Raw genomic sequence first — 21,619 nt, 5'->3', positions numbered from 1 at the left:
TCTCTTCCTGATGCAGTGCAATCCTCTAAAACCCTTAACCCTGAATGCCTGTCCTCTCTCTCTCTCTCTTGATGCAGTAGTGCAATCCTCTGAAACCCTTTAACCCTGAATGCCTGTCCTCTCTCTCTCTCTCTCTCTCTTCCTGATGCAGTAGTGCAATCCCCTGTAACCCTTAACCCTGAATGCCTGTCCCTCTCTCTCTCTCTCTCTCTTCCTGATGCAGTAGTGCAATCCTCTGAAACCCTTAACCCTGAATGCATGCGTTTGTGATGCAGTGTATGCATATTCAGACAATAATAAAAAAAACTTTTCGACCGCTTAAATAGTACATTCAACTTAAGCACAGTGTTTGTATGGAATAACGTATAATTTTTAATAGGTGCTTGCAAAAAGCCAAAAACCAGGTAATAAAAATGTTTCAAGGCATATCTTCCTCTTGTAATCTAGCAGACAAATATATGTTTTCAATTTTGTGGTGTTTTCATATGGCTTCATTCTTAATTAGTGATAGGAATTTTAGGCTGGAAGTTCTAATCATCAGAACACAGCAGACATAGCCATTTTTGTTAATTGTAGATTGGCCAGTATATATTGCTGGTATATAGCCACTATATGTGGCATCAGCTGTGTTTTGTGCCTTTTGCATCAGTCCCTCTAGCGTCTTTCTAGGTAGCCGCCCAATTTCTTTAACCTGCTCTGATTGTCACCTCATTTAAAGATTAACTGAGGTGATCCCTCCAAGTACCTAGATATTTGACTTAGTAAACTGTAAGTCTGACAGTTTTGTTATTGAATGAATGGCAGAAATTAAAAGAAGGTAAGTCATATAATCTGGACAGGTAGTGAGAGTAAACAAAAGAGGACAAATAAAAGTTAGAAGGTGTAAATTGTCTTCGCCCATCCCACTCTTAGGATGGTAGATTGCAAGAGCATGTTGGTTAAAAAGCTGTTTTCACATCTGGGTTTCATCTCGTCCCTTGAAGTTCAGTCATCATGGATAATGCCACATGTGTCAACTACAAATTAATCAGTTTTGATGGCTATAGTCACGTACCACCTTGGAGCATTGGGCTGCCCCTCAGCGGGTATGGAACTTCTTCCGATCATTACCTTAATGTTTTCAGATAATAAGCAAACCGGACCTGTATGATTTAAATGCTGTCTTTTATGACTGAAAGCATTCTAGTATAAAACCAAGAGACATATGATAGACTTTTTGTCAGGTAATGTTGCAAGAATGACCTACCTACCTCAAAAGATTGATGGGAATCTGGACCCTGTGCATTGCAACATGTTGACAGATATTGTGCTATGTTCCACAATGCGTCAAGAACCTCAAGTGAATTTTTTTGTCTGGTCCGTTATCCAAAATCTTGCAGAAGGCTATTCTTCATCCTGGCTATGTTTTAGGTTGACCTCTTTGACATTGCTTAACAGAACTACTCGACCTTTCTTATGTCTAGACCATCCAGCCTGGATGGTAGATTCCATGTTACTGTTGAGATGTTCTGGAAGTTTATGCTCTCCTCTGTTATATCTTGTTAGATGATGGCCTGGAGAATTCTACATAGAGTAACAAATCATCTAAGTCGGCCTCAAGAAGAGCGAAATACTTTACATTCTGGCCTCAAGAAAAGTTAAGTACTTTCCCTTAAGGTGCCACATATGTTACAACAGTAGTTCCATTGGAAAAGATGTATCTATTACATACAGTGGAGCCTTAACAGTGAGTTTGTCAATGATCTGGATAAATTCATTGATAATGATGATGACACTGAGACATTCCTCGTATTATTTAAGTATAGAGCTTTTCAGTCTGCTTTCTTCAGAGGAGGCTTCTTGTCTCCTACTCATCCACTAAGACTCATACTATCTCGCTGTACCAGTCTAAATTTGCTGGATTCTGTACAAATTAATTTTACCGAGGTCAAATCTCTCATGTATTAGCTCTTTTTCTTAAATTGTTGGCAGTGGTTATCAGTATCAGAAATAGTTTATCAAAAATATGAAAAGTTGAATCCACACAATGTTGTATGAATCATTTGTTCACTAAAAACATATTTTATAAGTACTGCACAGTACTTCCCTGCCATGCGTCTGCAATTTTTATACTTAAAGTAGATTAAATACGCAAGACAGCTTTGTACTTGTATATTTTAGGAAGTACACTCTTCTGCCATAAATTAAAAAAAATGAATCAAGATTTATTAGGGAAAATTTCTCTGTGAATGATAACAGGTAGGCCCTTCCCAAGCATACCTGCCTCTCACAAGTACATTTTAGATGGAAACATTGAGCACTATTGTGACGGGTTACTGTTGTGCTACTCTTGATTTGTAACTAGTAGATGAAAGTGGGACCCTCAAGATTTTTGTTGTAAAGGTTTTTACTTGAGCCTTTTATGGCCTTTATAAAAGAAATATGAATGTTAGCATCTAAATTTTTCTAGGTATGTGTGTCGGTGATATGCTTGTCTGTGTGTCATTAACAACTTTATATTAATTCATGCATTCATTGCAGTAATGATGTTGACTGGCCTCCCTGGCCCCAGCACTGGGCTATATAGCCCAAATTTCATTCATTCATACCTAAGTTCCTCTCTTGCAGAGGCTCATTCTCGTTTTACCTTAAGGCGCTCTTACTCTGACAGTGTGCCTAAATATTTTGTTTCTTTGGCGTCACAAATAGCATCAAATAATGCTCATGCTGTTACACTGGTTGAATGATTTCTGTTGTAAATGTGTATTTTGTAAAATACAGGGAATACTCAGTACACTGTAACTAAGTACAGTAATATATTGAATACTGTAACCAAGTAATATACTTTGTACTTTTTGTAAAATTGTGTTTCAATTGGGACAGTGTTGTTGGCTTACAACCACTGTAGCCTGCGTGGCGTAGCCAGTGCTAAAGGAGCCAGTAGTTACTTGCAAAAGCAAAATGCACATATCTGTCAGCTTGCAGCAACTTTGTGCAGGGAGAATGGCCAATCCAATACTTGAAAACAGACCTCAAAATAATTTTTTAGTTCAACAGGAGTATAATTGAACTTGGGCAATTAAGGTTATATTTCATAACGTTCTAGGAGCACGTTTATCCTTTAACTGAAACGTTATGAAATATAACCTTAATTACCCAAGTTGAATTGCACTCCTGTTGAACTAAAAAAATTATTTTGATGCCTGTTTGCAAGTATTGGATTGGCCATTCTCCCTGCACAAAGTTGCTGCAAGCTGACAGACATGGGCATTTTGCTTTTGCAGTAACTATTACTGGCTCCTGTGGGTAAACTCTGGCAGCATGGTGGAGAAACATACCAGAATATTCCCATGATTATTTTTAGGAATTCCCTTTCTCTGCAGTTATAGTAGTCAAAACTGACTCTTACTTGCTTCGCTGGGAGAACCTTCATCACATCAACCTTAAATTAATTGCTCGTGTTAAGTATAGATAATTAAAACCAGAGAATTGGAGCCAGTGGGCCTTTATTTTTCCCAGACTTTAATACACGAATTCAACTGCCAGGCTGTTTGGATGGTATCTCGATCCTTATGTTGCGATATATCTGCTTTACCAGTGCTCAGTCAAGAAGATATAATATATCTTGACCTCATTTTTACTTTAATCAGCCAGCCTTAAGAGTAGTAGGATTGTATTCTGGCTGAGATGGCAGACACATTATCCAATAGAATTATTGGAAAAGTGAGAGAACAAATGAGGTATGGACTCGTGCTTTATCATTTCCTAGATATATTATATCTTCCGGCCTTTTACAAAAGTCAAGTATATCTTAGTTTAACCAGACCACTGAGCTGATTAACAGCTCTCCTAGAGAGGGCTGGCCCGAATGATTAGATTTATTTTACGTGGCTCAGAACCAACTGGTTACCTAGCAACGGCCTACAGCTTATTGTGGGATCCGAACCACATTATGACGAGAAATGAATTTCTATCACCAGAAATAAATTCCTCTAATTCTTCATTAGCCGGTAGGAGAGTCGAACGCTTTGCCAACAGCGTGCTAGGCGACAGCTCTACCCACCCCTCCAACGAAGAACTCCTGGCCTTTTACAACCGCCTGTATCAAGGATGTACCTCAGTGCATTATATATTGGTCCTCTGTTGGTTGGGTTATGGAGACGTGCTCACTACTTAGCAAATGACACTCTATCTGTTAGTCTTCATTCACTGCCTATTAGATACATTGTTTTAGTTTACATGAGATTGTCCTTATCCATTAGGAAAATTTAGTAGTCGGTGAAGTAAAGGCTTCAGTAAAGCAATGGTGTGCATTTTATAAAACAAAATGTTTCCATAAAATTTTGGTTCATACAATTTTTGAAGAATAAATCTTTTAACTGGTTTTGACTGGAGAACCAATTTTCAAGGCTTGGATAAAATTCATTGGTCATTAGTTTTACTTGAGCAATACCTGGTGATGAAACATGTTTTGCCCCCGGTACGTATTTTCCTGTCAAAAATGTTTTGTTCACTAACTAATAAATCTGTAATAAGGTTTTCTCGTGGTTAAGTTAATGATAGTTATTTTTTGTTGTACAGAAAGGTTGTGAATCATATCGTCAGTCTTGAGATCATTGTTTTCCTTTCATTCCAGATCACTGTACATGACCGGATATCAGAAATGAATTCATCTGGATTCTCATATTGGACCACTGCGTATTTTCTTCGGATCAGCTGTGAAAGATCAGTTGTAAGTATCATAATTGGCCTTAAATTTATTGGGTAATGATAATGACCTGTGCGAATATTAGTTAAGGTATGATTGGGAACTCTTCTAATCTCTTTGCAACAGTATTTTTTTCCTAGTATAGTTCTTGGTTTAAGAATGTAAATACTGTACTTCCTCCATCTTTTCATGTGTTGGAATGTATTTGGTCTTTCTTACAGAACAGTAAAACCTGGACGCTCTCAGTATTAAGATCATGGGTTTATTTTCTAGCCTTGATCTCTTTTTTGTGACAAATCTTTTTCTAAATACTGTACATGATTTCTTTGTGGTAACAAATAGGTTTGTTATTCATTGTGTAATGTTAATACGGTCGTAGTTTCAGCTCCCTAAAAAGTTACTTATAAGTTTGTGATTCCCTTTGGTCTACATAAGCGTTTATCTGTGTTCAGTTTTGTTGTTTTTTATGCTACCCTTTCGGTTTGCAAGACTTCCGACTGTACGTTGTCATTCCATTTTCATAACTGCTGATTCTAGCTAGTATTTTTTTTTATTAACCTTGTAGTCAATTGGAGCCAGTTGTGTGGTAAGTGTACTGTATTACCATTTACTGATGTTAGTTTATTTGGCAGTCTCCTAATTTATAGGCTGAATGTGTTTCTAAAAGAGACTATTATATGGTAATTGCAATTAGTTTGAAATTCTGTATTTTTTTTACTTGAGAATATCTTTTACTGGCCTACAGCCATTTTGACCCTAACAGCATTTTCAGGATACGTAGTGGCACTTTAACCGTAGTTAGTAGGTATTTTAACTGTACCTTCTGCCTTAGTCTACAGGCATTATCACTGACTTAGTTTAATGTAAGGTTAATGATGATTTAGTATTGTCCACGCAAAGTTTATTCTGCTGGTGCTTTTACATGAAGTAATAGTAGTCAAGAGTCAATGTTGGCTTCTCTAGCTTGGTGTTTTATGAGAAGTAGAGCAATGGTAGAAATGGATTGAGACCAGTGTCAGTGTGCTTTTGTTTTACGGTATAACTTAAAGGCGGTTGCTTTATTTATGCTCTGATTTTATATGTACAGAAATAAATGTACATAAATTAGGTAATTTCGTAATCCTTAGTGTGCTGTGTCATCCATCTGCTGTTGGTATTTGAGCTGGTTGTTCTTTAGATATTGTATGGTGGCAAAGAACAATAACAGCTTAGTTAGATGAGCATTAATGTGTCTGATGATATCAGCTTAGCCGAAGATACTGAAATGAAGACTGATCGTCGTTACTGTAGGTTCTTGATGTGCTTTTGTTCCCCAGTTCTTCGTTCTCCGCATTACACCTTCAAGTTCCGTTTAGTCTCATTCTACTTGGTTGTTCAACTTCTGTAACTTTTCGCTGCTCTAATTTTTTGGTTCTCGTTTAGAAAAGCTTTCGGGAAAGCCTAAATGGAGTCTGGGAATCAGTCATTGGCCTCATAAAGTGTTTTAAAATTAATGATAGCAAAAAGGATCCTGTTGATGACTTTTAGACGTTAATCTAATCTTTGTTTAATGTATTGTATCAACGACTGTTAGGTTTGAGTCCCCTCAGTCTACTGTGCCCATTTCCATTAGTCCATAAGCGCATCTCGCCACAATTACGGTTGAAGGAATTTCAGGTCAAATATGTCACAGGTTGACCATCGTGCAGTTGTCCGTCAGTGTGCCTTTGCCATTGAAACTCCTCCTCTACTGTAGAATAGATTTCAGTCGATCAAACTTGCACAGTCCCGGTCGAAAGTCCTTTTCCAAACAGGTTTCTGTGATACTCGCACTACATGCGACAGCGTCACAGCCACTTGGGTCCACTGTGAATTATAAACTGCCTTTGGGATTGTTAAACTCAACAATGTCAGTGAAAGTGGGGTGCATTAATGGAGACTGTTTGGCAAGAAAGGCATGTTTTGTATATATTTGAGCCCATAAGGTAAATCATAATACTTAACCTGGAGCCTGCTTAAAGTTTCGAAACTTAACTAAATCGAGATCAAATTTAATCACTTCAACTTACACGTCTGTTTTCAACGAATTCACATTAGACTCTAGTGGCTGCGAGGCTGCCATGATATACACGAGTAAGAAACTGCATGGAAAAGGCACTTTTTCCAGACTGTACGAATGTATACCATCAAGTATATGGATATTTATGAAGATGGGTATTGTGTGTGTGTCTTGTCTATCTGATTGCATTAAGAGTAGGTGTGGTCTTACAAGATGTTTGGGGTTACAAAATACGAGTTACTTTTGAAATCGCACATGTATTAGTGACTACAGTGAAGTATTTTACAGGTACTGGTAACCATCAGTGAATATTTTGGTGCTATCCATAGTTTTCGTAAAATTTTAATCACGCTATATAAGAATTCTTTTGTTTTACCTTTAGCAGCCCATTCCCATCACGGAGCTAAATTTTCACGGGCTTAAATAAACTGATAAACAATTTTTCTTAGTATGTGTATGGCCAAGAAATCTTTGTGGCCTCCCTTGCTGTGTATTATGTGGCGTTTTTAAGCTGTTATATAGCAATTGTTTTGACAACCGTAGCGATGCAAGACACGTTTTGAAGATACTCCCTAGTATCTTATTTTGGCCTTTCTCAGAGTTTTTAGCGATTCAAGACCCGTAGGCGTTCAGCTAAGTTAATAATTCTAGTGGCTCGTGTTGTTTTCACGTTGCAATAGCGTTTGCCTACAATTAATCCTTAATCCTTTGTTTGGATTGAACCTTTTTAGGTTTTGAGGGTAATAAACTTACTCGCTTTTTTCAGTTCTATGCTTCATTTTACAGTTTGAAAATTCAGTGCGCTCTTACAATCGCCCTTAAAACTGCAAAATCTTTTTACTGGAAAATTTGAAGCTGCAGGAGCCTTTTACGGGAACCTTGTGAAGCTGCATGAGCGATTACAAAGAACCTTTAAAAGTTCGACGGTATTTTTGTTGACTTTTGAAGCAGGAAGAACTTTCTTAATTTGAGAATTTAATTATAATTTTGTTGACTTTTGATGTAGGAAGGACTTTCTCAATTTGGGATTTAATTTTAACTTTTCAAATTTTATGAGCTTTTAGTTGACCTTTGAAGCTGCAAGAAATTTTTAAAGGGACTTTTCAAATTTCAAGGGCTTTTCAATTACCTTTAAAACTGAAAGATGTTTTTAGGGGCACTGTTGAATTAAAAAAAAAAACTGTTCCGTTGACCTTTGCAGCTGCGAGAGCTTTTGAAGGTGACCCCTCATTGTTTTTTTTTTTTAATGGACATCAGATTTCAAGGTTTTCTTAAACGTACGTTTAAAGTAAGTTTTTCATTTGATCTTTGAAGTTGCAAGAGCTTTGTAAAGGGACTTTGAAATTGCAATGGTTTATCAGTTGACCTTTGAAGTGCATTCGCTTCGTAAGTGGGCTTTTGATATTTAAGGGTTTTTCAGTTGATCTTTGAAGTTGCAAGATGCTTTGAAAGTAGCGTTTGAAATTGAAGGGCTTTTAAAGCAAGAATGTTAAAATAATTTTAAAACAGATTTTTGAGGCCCCATTGAAGACCTTGAGTTAGTCATAATTTTATTGAAAAACTCAGTAGTACGAGGGGTTCAAGTAGGTTACAGTTTCGGTATGTTTGTTTCTTGTGTATTATTGTATAGCCCGAATTTAATCATCAGAGGTGATGATCATGGCTATTCAAGTCTCTTAAATATGAGAGATAGCCTGCGTATGGGCGCATTAAAAATGCATACCAAGTAATTTTCATGCTTCTCAGTTTCCGTGAGTGGACGCTGATGGTATTGCGCGCAGTTATCCCAAGCTTCGAATGATCGACTTGCGTTAAAAAAAAAATTACACACTAAAATCTTAGTAGCTTATATAGTACGGAATATTTAGGAATAGTTTTCATCAACTATTGTTTTGTGTAAATTATATATGTATATATATGTATGTATATATATGTATGTATATATATGTATGTTTATATATGTATGTATATATATATATGTATATATATATATGTATATATATATATGTATATATATATATGTATATATATATATGTATATATATGTGTATATATATGTGTATATATATGTGTATATATATATGTGTATATATATATGTGTATATATATATGTGTATATATATATGTGTATATATATATGTGTATATATATGTGTATATATATGTGTATATATATATGTGTATATATATATGTGTATATATATGTATATATATTTCATATGATTTAAATCATATGCATGCTTAAAATCTTTTTTGACGGGGTAACGCTAGGAGACTAACGGAGTGGGCGTGGGGAAGGAGTATAAACGAAAAGGCAATCTATATGAACATAAGTGAACATGTGCTAAAAGGCTTTTTATTCATCAAGTGCAAATGGAAGGCTTCTGATTATTGCCTCAAGTAGTCTTCATTGTATCCCCAAATTAACTTGTACAGCTTAAGATAGCCTTAGCAAAATAAACGGCTTCCAGTTATTGAAGTATTTGGTGGCAACATGATACTTAAGGAATAAAATGTATAGTGCTACCTCGTTTAAGTATGATTATGGTGCTTTTGGGTTCCTTTCTCGTATGGTTAATATGTAAGGGAAGGGTGATTAAGTTTCCTTTAAGTAAAGTTGATTTGGCGTCTCTACTTGAAATGTCTGAAATTAAATAAGTTCCACAGACACTAATAGAATTAAAACTAAGATCGATTTCTTCTGACGGTGCCTCAACCATGATCAGTAAATGCAGGAAGAAGTTAGTGGACACGAATTACCTGTAGAATAACTACTTTGGCAGACTCTGAGATTAAATGTTCTCAGTTTGTTTGATAATGGCAGATCCCCGAGGTTTGTTTGATAATAGCAGATCCCTTAGGTTTGTCTGATAATATGTACGGAAAACTACTCGAAAGAGAGTTGGCCGTTTTGTTTGTGCTAAGACCAGTGTCCCTCATGTGTACCCTTGCCTCGAACTCTTGGAGCCATTAAAATATGTTGTTTTTTGCGTGCGTATCTTTGTGAAATGGTTTTGAGTTCTGGAATTTCGTACACAGAAAGGATACTGGTATAGCATGAACTGTAGTGAGGCTAAGTTGCTTTCAAAGGCAGTGTCCGTACAAAATGGGGGAAGATTATGGAATCTAGTGCCATCAGCCAGTCATACAAGATATGAAAATCTGATCCTGCTGAAGTCCTTATTCCACACCGATTACTATATGTCGGGTGTTTTACTTACTTGTGTCACCTGCCTTATTTTCCTACTTCTACCAGTCATCAAGATTAAAAGCAGTGCCAACCGAAATAAAAGTTTTGTTTTGTTTGTTTTATGGGCCTTCCAATTTACTGGTTATTACACAATTTCTCACTCTCTCATAACGCACTGAGTTTCTTCTGGGAGTGTTATTGGTCGTTTAGTTTAATTTTTATGTTAAACTAGTCGTGTAAGAAATTTTTCAAGGCTTGATAGGAACCTCGTGTCCTTCCTTCCTCTGTGGACAAGGAAAGACCAGCACTGAAGTGTAAGAAATTAAGAGGTCATAATTTAGACTTTAAAATAATTTTAATTTATAGTTAATCATAAACTTTATTATAAAATTACAGCTTACTGATGTTTATCCCCTTTATTTTACAGATAGAATAGAGAAGAAATGCTTGTGGTAGAACAGACCGCTTGCGGTGAAACTGAGGAAGACTTAGGGTAACTTCAGCCAATAAGGTTAGATTTATGGAGATACCCGGACCTGGATTAGTTCACATTTTACCATCGCTTTGACATTTCTGACTTCCGGATTAATAGGATCTCACTTCTTTGTGACCTGGTTACTATCAGGGTTTTAATGTGAGAAGTGTGGGTCAACTTGTATTTACTCTTCATAAAGATGCCAGCTCCATGTACTGCTTACAGATGTACGCAGATTCAACAGACCACAAATTCGTCTGTCACCTTTCATCGGCGAGTACCAATGAACTGGAATTATGTTAGGAATATCAGTCTTAAAAAGATGATTATTTGCCATATACTTACGAAATATCAAGAATTTTGTTTCTAATTGTCATGATCACATACAACTGATAGTTATCTTCAGTTCTGACAATGGGTAATTCACAAGTCATTTTTGTTTGCCTTGCAGTTTTCCGAAAGAAGAAATGTTAAAAAAGGAATGGGTTCGTGCTATGAGACAAAAACTTCTCTCCATCAGAGTCACCAGACATATACGAAAACAAGGACACTAGATTTTCCTTGACTTCAGCAAAAGAGCACCAGGACAAGAATAGAGGGATTTTAGAATAACGCTTGTGGTAAAACAAACTGCTTGCGGTGAGACTGAGGAAGACGTGAGAGAATTTCAGCAAAAGACCACAGTGACAAGAACGGAGAGATTTAAGAAGAAACGTTTGCTGTGAAATTGAGAAAGACGTCAGAGAATTTCAGCCAAAGAGCACCAGGACAAGAACAGGGGGATTTTAGAAGAAACGCTTGTGCTAAAACGAACCACTTGTGGTGAAACTGAGGAAGACGTCAGTTGACTTCAGCAAAAGTGCACCAGGACAGTAAACAAGAGGATTTTAGAAGAAACGCTTGTGGTAAAACTAAGGAAGATGTCAGCTAACTGCAGCAAAAGAGCACCAGGACGAGAACATAGGGATTTTAAAAGAAACACTTATGGTAAAACTGAGGAGGATGTCGGCTAACTGCAGCAAAAGAGCACCAGGACGAGAACATAGGGATTTTAGAAGAAACCCTTATGGTGAAATTGAGGAAAATGTCAGCTAACTGCAGCAAAAGAGCACCAGGACGAGAACATAGGGATTTTAGAAGAAACCCTTATGGTGAAATTGAGGAAAATGTCAGCTAACTGCAGCAAAAGAGCACCAGGACGAAAACATAGCAATTTAGAAGAAACGCTTGTGGTGAAACTGAGGAAGATGTTAGCTTACTGCAGCAACAGAGCACCAGGACGAGAACGTAGGTGTAGATGGCCCTGAGTGGGTATTGATTGAAACATCGACGGTCTCTCGACTTTATTACAATAGGTCACTGAAAAATGAACATATAAATATTCACAGTAGTGACAATTCTGCTATTTTAGTTAACGCTAAGACAGGTAGGCTAAATCCCTTAACTTACATTGTCAATTTCTCAGTCATTACCACAATAATTAAATAACTATAGTTGCACAGAACCTTTTAAGGAATATACATTAAGCATTACCATACACTTCAATGAATGAAAATGTTATGAGCGAGCTCTACCCATCCATTATCCCGGCCCATAGCACGTTTCACCCTGGTCTAATTCATTATCAAATTATAACAATCTCTCAGCAAAATGAAACCCATAACGATTTCTTATTTAACAAAATAATACCCTTTTTACTTACCAGATCGTTTGCTTTCCCACTGTAAGGACCATCTGTCGTTCCCTCATGGTCTGCTGACTACACATATTCCTGAAGTGTGAACGCCATGTTAAATTTATGCACGTGACCCCTAACGATACTCATCGAACGAGTTCTGTATTTTCATCATATTAAGTGCTCTGTTGAGCTATAAATTGTTATTCATCAGCAGCAACCCCCTCAAGTCTATAAATCTCAGTACACAACAAAGCTTACCTCCTAAATCACTTAATTTCCTCCGAAGTCACTCAAGTTGACCGCTCCCATGCACGGCTACTTTCAAATAGGCAGACTTTTCTTCTTCCCACACAATTGAGTGGGCAGTGGGGAAATGGGCCAATGGTTCCTTTTTTGTTTGTCATAGAGAGAGGAAGGAAAAAGGTAAAGCGTCCCAAATCATCCTTATAGTGTCCAACAAAGGGAACCTGTTCATTTGTAAATTTTTTTATTTTTATTTTTACTTTGAGATGGGAAAAGAGCATGCCTTATATCAAGTGACCCGAAATTCAGTTGCCAATCTTTCCTTTGCTGCGAAAATGGCTGTTTACAGTTGCGCAGAGGAAAAATCCCAGAACTTTTCCCGCATCGACACCTGCCCCTTTGAAACCTCTTGACCGCAAGGGGTTTCAACACCCATTGCTTAGTAACGGCCACTAGGTCCCGCTCTTCCTCTAGACTTAAAACAAGCTTCAACAGTGGTCTGTCATAATCCTTTTCCCCCCTTTTGACAGTCACCATCCTAACCAATCCATCTTTCCCTACTTTAGTCTGCACTACCCGAGCCAATGGCCAATGGCAGCGGGCTACATTTTCGTTGACCATAAGGACTACGTCTCCCACCCTGACGTTCCGTCACTCTTTGAACCACTTCTGTCGCTGTTGTAACCCCAACAGGTATTTGCATTTCCAATGTGCCCGGAACTGCTTAGCCATATACTGCACCTGCTTCCATCTCTGCCTGGAGTAGCCACCTGTTGCAATGTCACACCCTGCCAGCGAATCTCCCATGTTTAAAAGCTTGTTTGGTATAAGTGGAGCTGGGTCTCTACTGTCTGAGGTGACAATGGTAAGGGGCCTACTATTAACTGTTGCTGCCACCTCACAAAAGTGAGTACACAGTCCTTCATAATCCAATTGCTGTGTCCCCAGTACACAGCAATTGGATTATGAAGGACTGTCAATTGTTCCCATGCTCCTCCAAAATGCGAGGCACCTGGAGGATTGAAAATAAATTCCACCCCACCCTGGAGCAACTCATTTCGCACCTTGTTGTCTCCCAAGAACTCATAACTGGAGCCAAGAACCTTCTGCGATCCTACAAAATGCCGATGTTGCATCTAATTGTCCTAACCTGTCTACGATGGGCCAAAAACCTCCTGAAGGCGTTAATGAACGAGTCTGACATGAGATTTGAAGCTATTTCCAAGTGTATGGCCCTCATGTTCAAGCAGCTGAATATAACTCCCCAATGCTTTATCTGCGCTCTGGCCCAAAAAGGTCTACCCCGGTGCGATAGAAGGGTGGCTTCCCTGACTCCACGCAATCAGATGGTAGATCGGCCATTTGCTGCTCGATAACCTTTCCATGTATCTTGTGACACTTGATGCATTTTCCTAGCACACGCCTCACCGCTGCATTGCCCTTAACCACCCAAAATTTCTCCTTCATTAAACCCAGAACATACATTATGCCCATATGGCTGGAATGCTCATGACAATACTGGATAATCATGTCAGTCAAGTGGCCCCTATGTGGCAAAATAATTGGATGCTTTTTGCTCGGGGCAATATTTGCCAGTGATAACCTCCCTCCAATGCACAACAGCCCATTTCTCAGGATTGGTTTCAATCTTCTCAAGGAGCTGGAAACCCTAATGGTGCTGCCCTTATCAAGACTTGCAATCTCTACCTCATAATCCATACGCTGCGCCACCTGCACAACCAGTCTCTGCCAAGCTCATAACTTGCATGGACAACTGCATATTTAGCTCGCTAAGCTGCTGCCTGTGTTTGTACATTAAATATCTACCAAATAGTATAAACCAACCCACGGCTCTGAGGAGACTGATCCACTTTGAGTAGCGGTGGATGATTTTATGCAAACCCATCTGCCTATGATCTGACCCAACCCCGGAGCTAATTGTTTTGCAGACTTGAGCCTTTTTGGGACCTATCTCACGCCTAACTTCTAATCCTTCCACACCGTTGGACATGTGAGCTGGCTTTGCCAGCCAAAAACACTCCTCCTTCAACAAGAAATCCCACCCTGTTCACCTTTTGGACTGCTTGGAATGTGATGTATTGTCTGCTGGGTTCCATTCAGAGTTAACATATCTCCACTCATTCTGATCACTGCCATCCCTTATCGTAGAAACAAGATTCGCCACAAATGTCTGGTATCTTGCTTGATCATTCCTAATACAGTATACTGTACTGCAAGACAGTTGTTGAATCTATCCAATAATAGACCTCATCCACCTTGAAATCTATCATGTCCAGAATTGTGGTTCCAAGTTTTACGGCTAATACAGCTGCACTAAGCTCTAGGCAGTGTACTGCCTAGAGCTTAGTGCCTTTCCCATAATGAATCTACAAGATACATTTCCCCACTGATCTGAGACTCGCAAGTATGCCACTACTCCTAAAGCCATGATTCCTGCATCCGAGAACAAATGTAGCTGTACTAGGGTAGCTGACTCCCACCTAATAACCTTTAGGCATCTTGGCACACTCATCCCTCTGGTCTGACTCAACTTGTTCACCCACGCTCTGATGTGGTCAGTGGTGTCGGAGTCCAACTCCATGTCCCAGCCTATCTTCAATCTACACAAGTCCTGCACAATTATCTGCCCCTCAATTAAAACTGGTGCCAATATGCCGAGGGGGTCGTAAATCGAGACTATGGCTGACAACAAGCCACATTTAGTCCTTGGAACTGAAACTAGCTCTGCCTGGATGCCCAATTCATCAGTGGCCAAGTCCAACTGTACTCCCAATGCCTTTGTCTTATGTGACCCTGATCCATCTATGAACCCTGAGATGCCCTTACTGTACCACTCCCTTGGGATGGATGATAAAACCTCCACACATGGGCTACTGAACCCCCCTTTTTGCAAAGCTTTTTGCAAAGCTCCTTAACCTCAAACAAATTACTAAACAAGGCATCTTGGCGATCCTCAGCTCTCAAACAGTCACCTACATAGAAATTGTTAGCAACGGTGTCCCATGCTCCCTCGGAGAACCCATTCCCAAAGTCGCTTGCTGTCTGTTTCAGCACGAAGTTTGCAATGCTTGGTGATGTACAGCCATTCTAAATTCAGTTGGCTCCTCACTGAAACCATTTTCCCACCAAAAAAACTTAAGGTAGTCCCGCTGATGTTCTGGTACCCGTACCTGGTAAAACATTGTATCTATATCCCCTGTATAGACAAACAAACCTCCTCTAAACTTAACCAACACCCCTAGCAAAGGGTTCATCATATCGGGTCCCTGCAATATTAGGTCATTCAACGACGTACCCTCCACCCTGCTTGCGCAGTCAGATACAACACGGACCTTGTCTGGATGTTGCACAGCAAAATGAGGGATGTACCATACATTCTCCTGGGTGGCCAAGGTCACTCACTCCGCATATCCTTTCTGTAGCATCTTGGTCATGAAGGTACTATATTGCTTAGCGTAGGCACCATCCTTCATTAACTTTTTACGAAGGCTGTGCATACGACGCAATGCAATGTCCCTTGTTTCTGGCAAGGGTCCAAAATTGTCACAAAGAGGCAGTGGCACCTCATAACCCCCACCTACAGTTCTAACCCCCCTTTTGAATTAGATCTAGCCATTTCTTATCCTATGCGGACATTTCCCTTTTGGGAGATGCCACGTCCTGGAAGTTGCGATTATAATCTTCCACCAGCATGCGGTCTTACTCCAAACGCCTGCTTGACACTTGGATCCTGCTGATGTGCTCTCGACACCTCTTGTCCTTTGCCCCACAGACTACCCAGCCCAATAATGTTCGTATGGCATGTGGCTAATGGAGGCAGGTTGAGTTAATGACTTCCCTCGGCTCGAGTGAGGAACATTGTTTCCAGTTAATAACCCCACTTCAGCATCCACATCTGGGATGACCATTCCTTGCAAATGTGGCCAGCATTCCAGATCTCCCGCTCTGACCAAATCACACTCATCAATAGGTATGCGAGAGGTGCTTAACACCGGGGGTAGTGGAAAGAGAAACCCACAAGATTCCTGTGTATAATTTGTTTACTTGTAAATATTTACATGTTACTTTTAAACTTAGTACTAGGTCCCAACTGTTTCACCTTTTCAAGAGATGAGGTAGTCAGGCTGGTTCAAGGCCCAGCAATCTTTTGGAACTTCTCCCTGTGCTGTCATTTATATGATGGCTTCCTGGTTTCCATTCTCTCAGAGTTGTTAATCTCTCCTGACAGTCTGATATCCTGATCTCTGGTCAGTGGTATTAACCCTTGTGGTATGTGAGCAGTCACCATTGGTCTGTTGGGCAGAGACCCAACCTCCAGGTCAGAAGGGTCGATCTTAGCTTCTTTTAATATTAAAGATCGGCTTATAGGTAAAATATCTTTGTTTCTTTCTATCACTTTAATCTGTCTGATGAGTGTCCCTTCCACTATCTCCTCCTATGAATGATTTTATTGCTTTTGTGAATAAGCCTGCTGTTTTTGGAAAATCCATCCTATGGTCCCAACATTGCCTAGCTATAGCACTCCAGTGAGTTGAGCTGTACTGCCTCCTGTGTTCTTGGATTCTAGTCCTTATTCCCCTACCTGTTTCACCCACATATTTGTCTCCACAATTGTTGCAATTACATTGATAAAAGCTTTGATACATTAGCATACCTGGGAATGGTTCAGAAAAGGGCACTCAACAAAGCTACGAGGATTTTTTACAGGAAAATGCAGAGAGTACATGGAATACAGAAAACAAGAAAATAGTTTCCTCTTTTATATGCCTAAAATGAAACAAATTACATAAAAATGAAAGAAATTAAATATAAATTTGTGTATACCTTGACAACACCGTAAAAACAGTATGTAAAAATAAATTGGAAGGAGAAGACAGTAATGCAGATGATATAGGGGGAATATACATAATTAATTGCAACATTGTGGAGACAAATATGTGGGTGAAACAGGTAGGGGAGTAAGGACTAGAATCCAAGAACACAGGAGGGCAGTACAGCTCAACTCACAGGGGAGTGCTATAGCTAGGCATTGTTGGGAAAAGGACCATAGGATGGATTTTAAAAACAGTAGGCTTATATACAAAAGCAATAACATCAGTCATAGTAGGGTAGTGGAAGGGGCACTCATCAGACAGATTAAAGTGATAGAAGGAAACAAAGGATTTACCTCAGAAGATCCCATAAGCCGATCTTCAATATTAAAAGAAGCTAAGATCGACCCTTCTGACCTGGAGGTTAGGTCTCCTGCCCAACAGACTGATGGCAACTACTCACATACCACAGGGGTGTTAATACCACTGACCATCAGATCAGGATATCAAACTGTCAGGAGGAGATTAACAACTCTCAAGAGAATGGAAACCAGGACAGCCATCATATAAATGACAGCACAGGGAGAAGTAGTAGTTCCAGAAGATTGCTGGGCCTTGAACCAGCCTGACTACCTCATCTCTTGAAAAAGGGTCACAGTTAGGACCTGAAAGTACTCGAGTTTAAAAGTAATATATAAATTTTACAAGTAAACAAGTTATACACAGGAATCTTGTGGGTTTCTGTTTACATCTTCAGAAGAAAACTGAAAGAAGTTTTTGTTTGGTTCACCGGGGGGAGTGTAATGCAATTCTTACCATCATAGTCCAATACTGACAATCCTGAGACTAGGCTACATGCAGTTTCCCATTCCATTATTGGTTTCAACACTCACCTTAACATCTTGCATCTCAGGCTGCTCTAAGGTCTTCACTAAGGCCTCTGAACAAAAGCATGTAGAACTCCCATTGTCCAAGAATGCCCTTGTCACAACCTCCCTTCCTTCCCTTGACCTAACCCTTATTGGCACAACTGACATCCCTGTGCCAGTGCTACCTGCCCTAACTGCCCTGAACATAGCAATTTTGTTATGTGTACCTTCCCCCTGAACCACTCTCTGGTTCCACCACTTCTACTTCCTGGTGTCGGTGCAACAGAGTTGGATGGTCTTCGTTACATACGTTGCACCTTTTCTTGTTTCTGCAATACCAGGACCTATGACCACTTCTCAAACAACCAAAACAAAGCCTCAATTCCTTAATGGTGACCAGTTTGTCCTCATGTCCCATTTTAGATATTTGGTCGCATTCATCTACTATATGTGGTCCTTTACAGTGCCAATATGAAAGCGGAGCATTCCCAATTTTGTTACATGAAACCTTCCTTGCCTTTGTTAAACCATCAGATTTGCTTGGTGCTGAACCTTCTCGTAACCTAGGGGTGGATCCCCCCTTTTACCACTCTTGTACGGGTGACGCCCAAACAAAGGATTTTTTAAGACCCTAGCCTCCCCTTCAATAAAACTAACTAAATCATCAAACAGCACAGTCCGCTTCTTCTCACTAATTATTTTGTCAGCAACTCTACACCATCGATCCCGCACTGGAATTTGCTCAGGATCAACCTCATTGTTTTTGGGTTCTGCACTTCAGCTACTCCATATGGGACACACAAAATTGCATTTCTGCAAGTTTTTAACATCATTGCATACTCATCAAAGTCTTCCGCACTGTTTTCCCCCCACGTCCTTCCATTTGACTACCTTATCCACGCACGCAATGGCTATTTGCCCGAGGTTGCCATATCGCTCCTCCTGCAATTTTCTTGCCTGCCTATAACTCTCTGAAGCATCAAAGTGGAGGCAAGCTACCACTGTCTCATTTGGCCTACCTGTTGTGTATAAAGTCTGACACCTCAGCCTTTCCTTATCATTCGTCAACTGGTTGCTAAACACATCATCAAATGAGTGGATGAACCTAAAATACTTTGTATAATCTCCATCAAACTTAGCTATATCCTGCATGGGCATCAAGCTTTTGAGGCTGCAAGAGATTAATGCCTGCATGATTTCCTTATTACTCTAGTCCTTTTGGTTATTCCCACCTGAACTACCATTCCCACCAAAGTTGACTTCATGCGCCACTGTGCCCAAACTCATGGGTCGTTCACTCCTGCCTGTGTCAGGGTCTATGTGCACCCTTATCCTAGTAACGGGAGTTATTTCTTTGGCATTTTCATCAAAATGTTGTAGAACCTTCTCCTCTGCCACCACCTCAGCTATCTCTGCTTCCAACCTAATCTTTCTTCCTCTCACTCTATGGCCTGCAGCTCCTCCAACTTCCGTCATTTTGCCTCCAACCTGGCTCTAGTAACAGCTGCCAATGCACGCCTACTCCCAGTAGAACTCACGCTCGACCATCTAGAGCCCCCTGAAGCAACAGATTGCCTATCGATAACGGATGCAACATCCCCCATGTTTAAATGTTCTTCCTCTTCTGTGCATGGCGCTTTATGAGGTTTGTCGGTGATGAGCCCAGTGTCCTCTCCTACCTCGTGGTCCTGATTGATCTCACTGTCCTGCCTTACCTCAAGTTCCCTTAAAAATTCCTGAACACTCCTGCCCTCCTTCTCTAGCGACTCACTTAGACGCTAATACAATTCAGATTTGTTCCCCCCCATTGGGAGGTTTCTAGCTCTCAAACCCACCCTCATTTGCACAACTTTAAGGGTCTCCATTTTCCTAGATTTCGCTCTGGCCACTACCTATGAGCTAACAAAATTCCCTCATTGAACCGTGGCTGACCTAACCAATGAGTTGCCAAGAACCTGCACCACTCAATGAAGACTACTACCAATACCTTACTGAGTTGCGATGTCACAAAGATCCTCCAAGCCTAGAGAGCAACCCTGAATGTATCAATGTTTCGTGTCCCAGACCTCAAGTGCCATTTATTGCCATACCTATGTACTTTGGCCTTGCTGCATGCGGCAAACGGACTGTGGGAAATCATCCTACAAACCTGAATTAATACCTGACAAGGCTTCAAACATGTTGGACTGTTCTCCCAGCTTAAGCATACCCACCCCTCTAATTGCTACTAACCTTTACTGTGGTTCATCAAGGTTCCCAGCTAGGACACCACAATCCCACAAAATTCGCCAAGCCAGCCCTTGCACTGGACAAACTCACCAAGATTTAGTCTTGCATACCAACCACAAAATTACGCCTCTCCCAGGAGAAACGGCCCAAATCTGGGAACCGCCACAACATATATATATAGCTATATATATGTATTATATTTTTTTCTTTTAAAGGAAAGGTAAGATTGTAAGAACCCTAGTTAAATACACAACGCATACAAACTGCCGCCCAGCAACCAACAATTCTCACATCAAATGCCCCAAATGTTTATCACACATAACAACGTACAAGATTTTCCTGTTGAATAATTCTCCAAAGCAAAATTAATTACCATAACTTAACCAGCCCCTCAATACCAACTTAAAGACCCTCCAGTAGAATAAACTTAAGCAGACGTCAGAATATTGGACTTTAAAGGTCTCCCTTCATCAGTAACTGTTAAATATTAATAAGGTACATCAAAATTCGTTAAACTTCGCTCATGAACATTTTAATGCATTCATAGAAGAATCAACCTGTTCATTGTAAATCAATGTCACTTATGCCGACACCTCTAATAAATCACGCCTAACACCGTCGGCAATACATAAACAATGTTGGCTCGTGAACATCCTAATGCATTCATTGCAGAACCATCATGTCCCTGATATAAATAATATTTCACTTACACTGACATATCTAATAAATCACGCCTCACCTTCGGCAGTACACAACGTTTCTAATGAGCATTCAAACAATGTCACTCAGAAGTGACTTGTCGATTATAACGACACCTCTAACAGTAATCATGTCTAACATTATAACGACACCTCTAACAGTAATCATGTCTAACAATGTTAATGTGATGAAACCAACAATGATTTCTTATCTGCGTAGACTTAGCTTTCTTCGCCCTCCTGTTCTTACTTGGGCGCAGCGTGGTAGCAGACGTATTTTGAAAACTTCCAATTTCCTTGTCTTCTCCGCTCAGCTTCGCCAGGGGGAACCAAAACGATTTGTGACTGTAGATGGCCCTGAGTGGGTATTGATTGAAACATCGACTGTCTTGACTTTATTACAATCTGTCACTGAAAAATGAACATAATATATATTCACAATAGTGACAATTCTGCTGTTTTAGTTAAATGATAACTCCTTAACACTAAGACAGTAAATCCCTTAACTTACATTAATGTCAATTTCTCAGTCATTACCACAATAATTAAATAACTATAGTGCACAAAGAATCTTTTAAGGAATATACATTAAGCGTTACCATACACTTCAATGAACGAGAATGTTATGAGCGAGCTTTACCCATCCGTATTGACGCGAGTGTTCCTCACATTCCAAGTGAG

The 21,619-nt window shown here is 39.7% G+C and overlaps 1 long non-coding RNA gene across 2 annotated transcripts in view; it reads left to right on the top strand.

Annotated features, from left to right (window-relative positions):
• LOC136844885 (uncharacterized) overlaps window positions 1-12,505 on the top strand; it is a 53,483-nt gene extending 40,978 nt beyond the window's left edge. For both annotated transcript variants that reach the window (XR_010855000.1, XR_010854999.1), the window contains exons 3-4: window positions 4,616-4,711; window positions 10,342-12,505. This is a non-coding gene — a long non-coding RNA (uncharacterized lncRNA). The remainder of the gene's footprint in view (window positions 1-4,615; window positions 4,712-10,341) is intronic.
• The last annotated feature ends 9,114 nt before the right edge of the window (window positions 12,506-21,619 follow it).

Source organism: Macrobrachium rosenbergii, chromosome 13 (genome assembly GCF_040412425.1).
Source record: "Macrobrachium rosenbergii isolate ZJJX-2024 chromosome 13, ASM4041242v1, whole genome shotgun sequence".
Taxonomy (NCBI): domain Eukaryota; kingdom Metazoa; phylum Arthropoda; class Malacostraca; order Decapoda; family Palaemonidae; genus Macrobrachium; species Macrobrachium rosenbergii.
The sequence above is the reverse complement of the archived record's forward strand: the minus strand, read 5'-3'. Positions and strand labels throughout refer to the sequence as shown.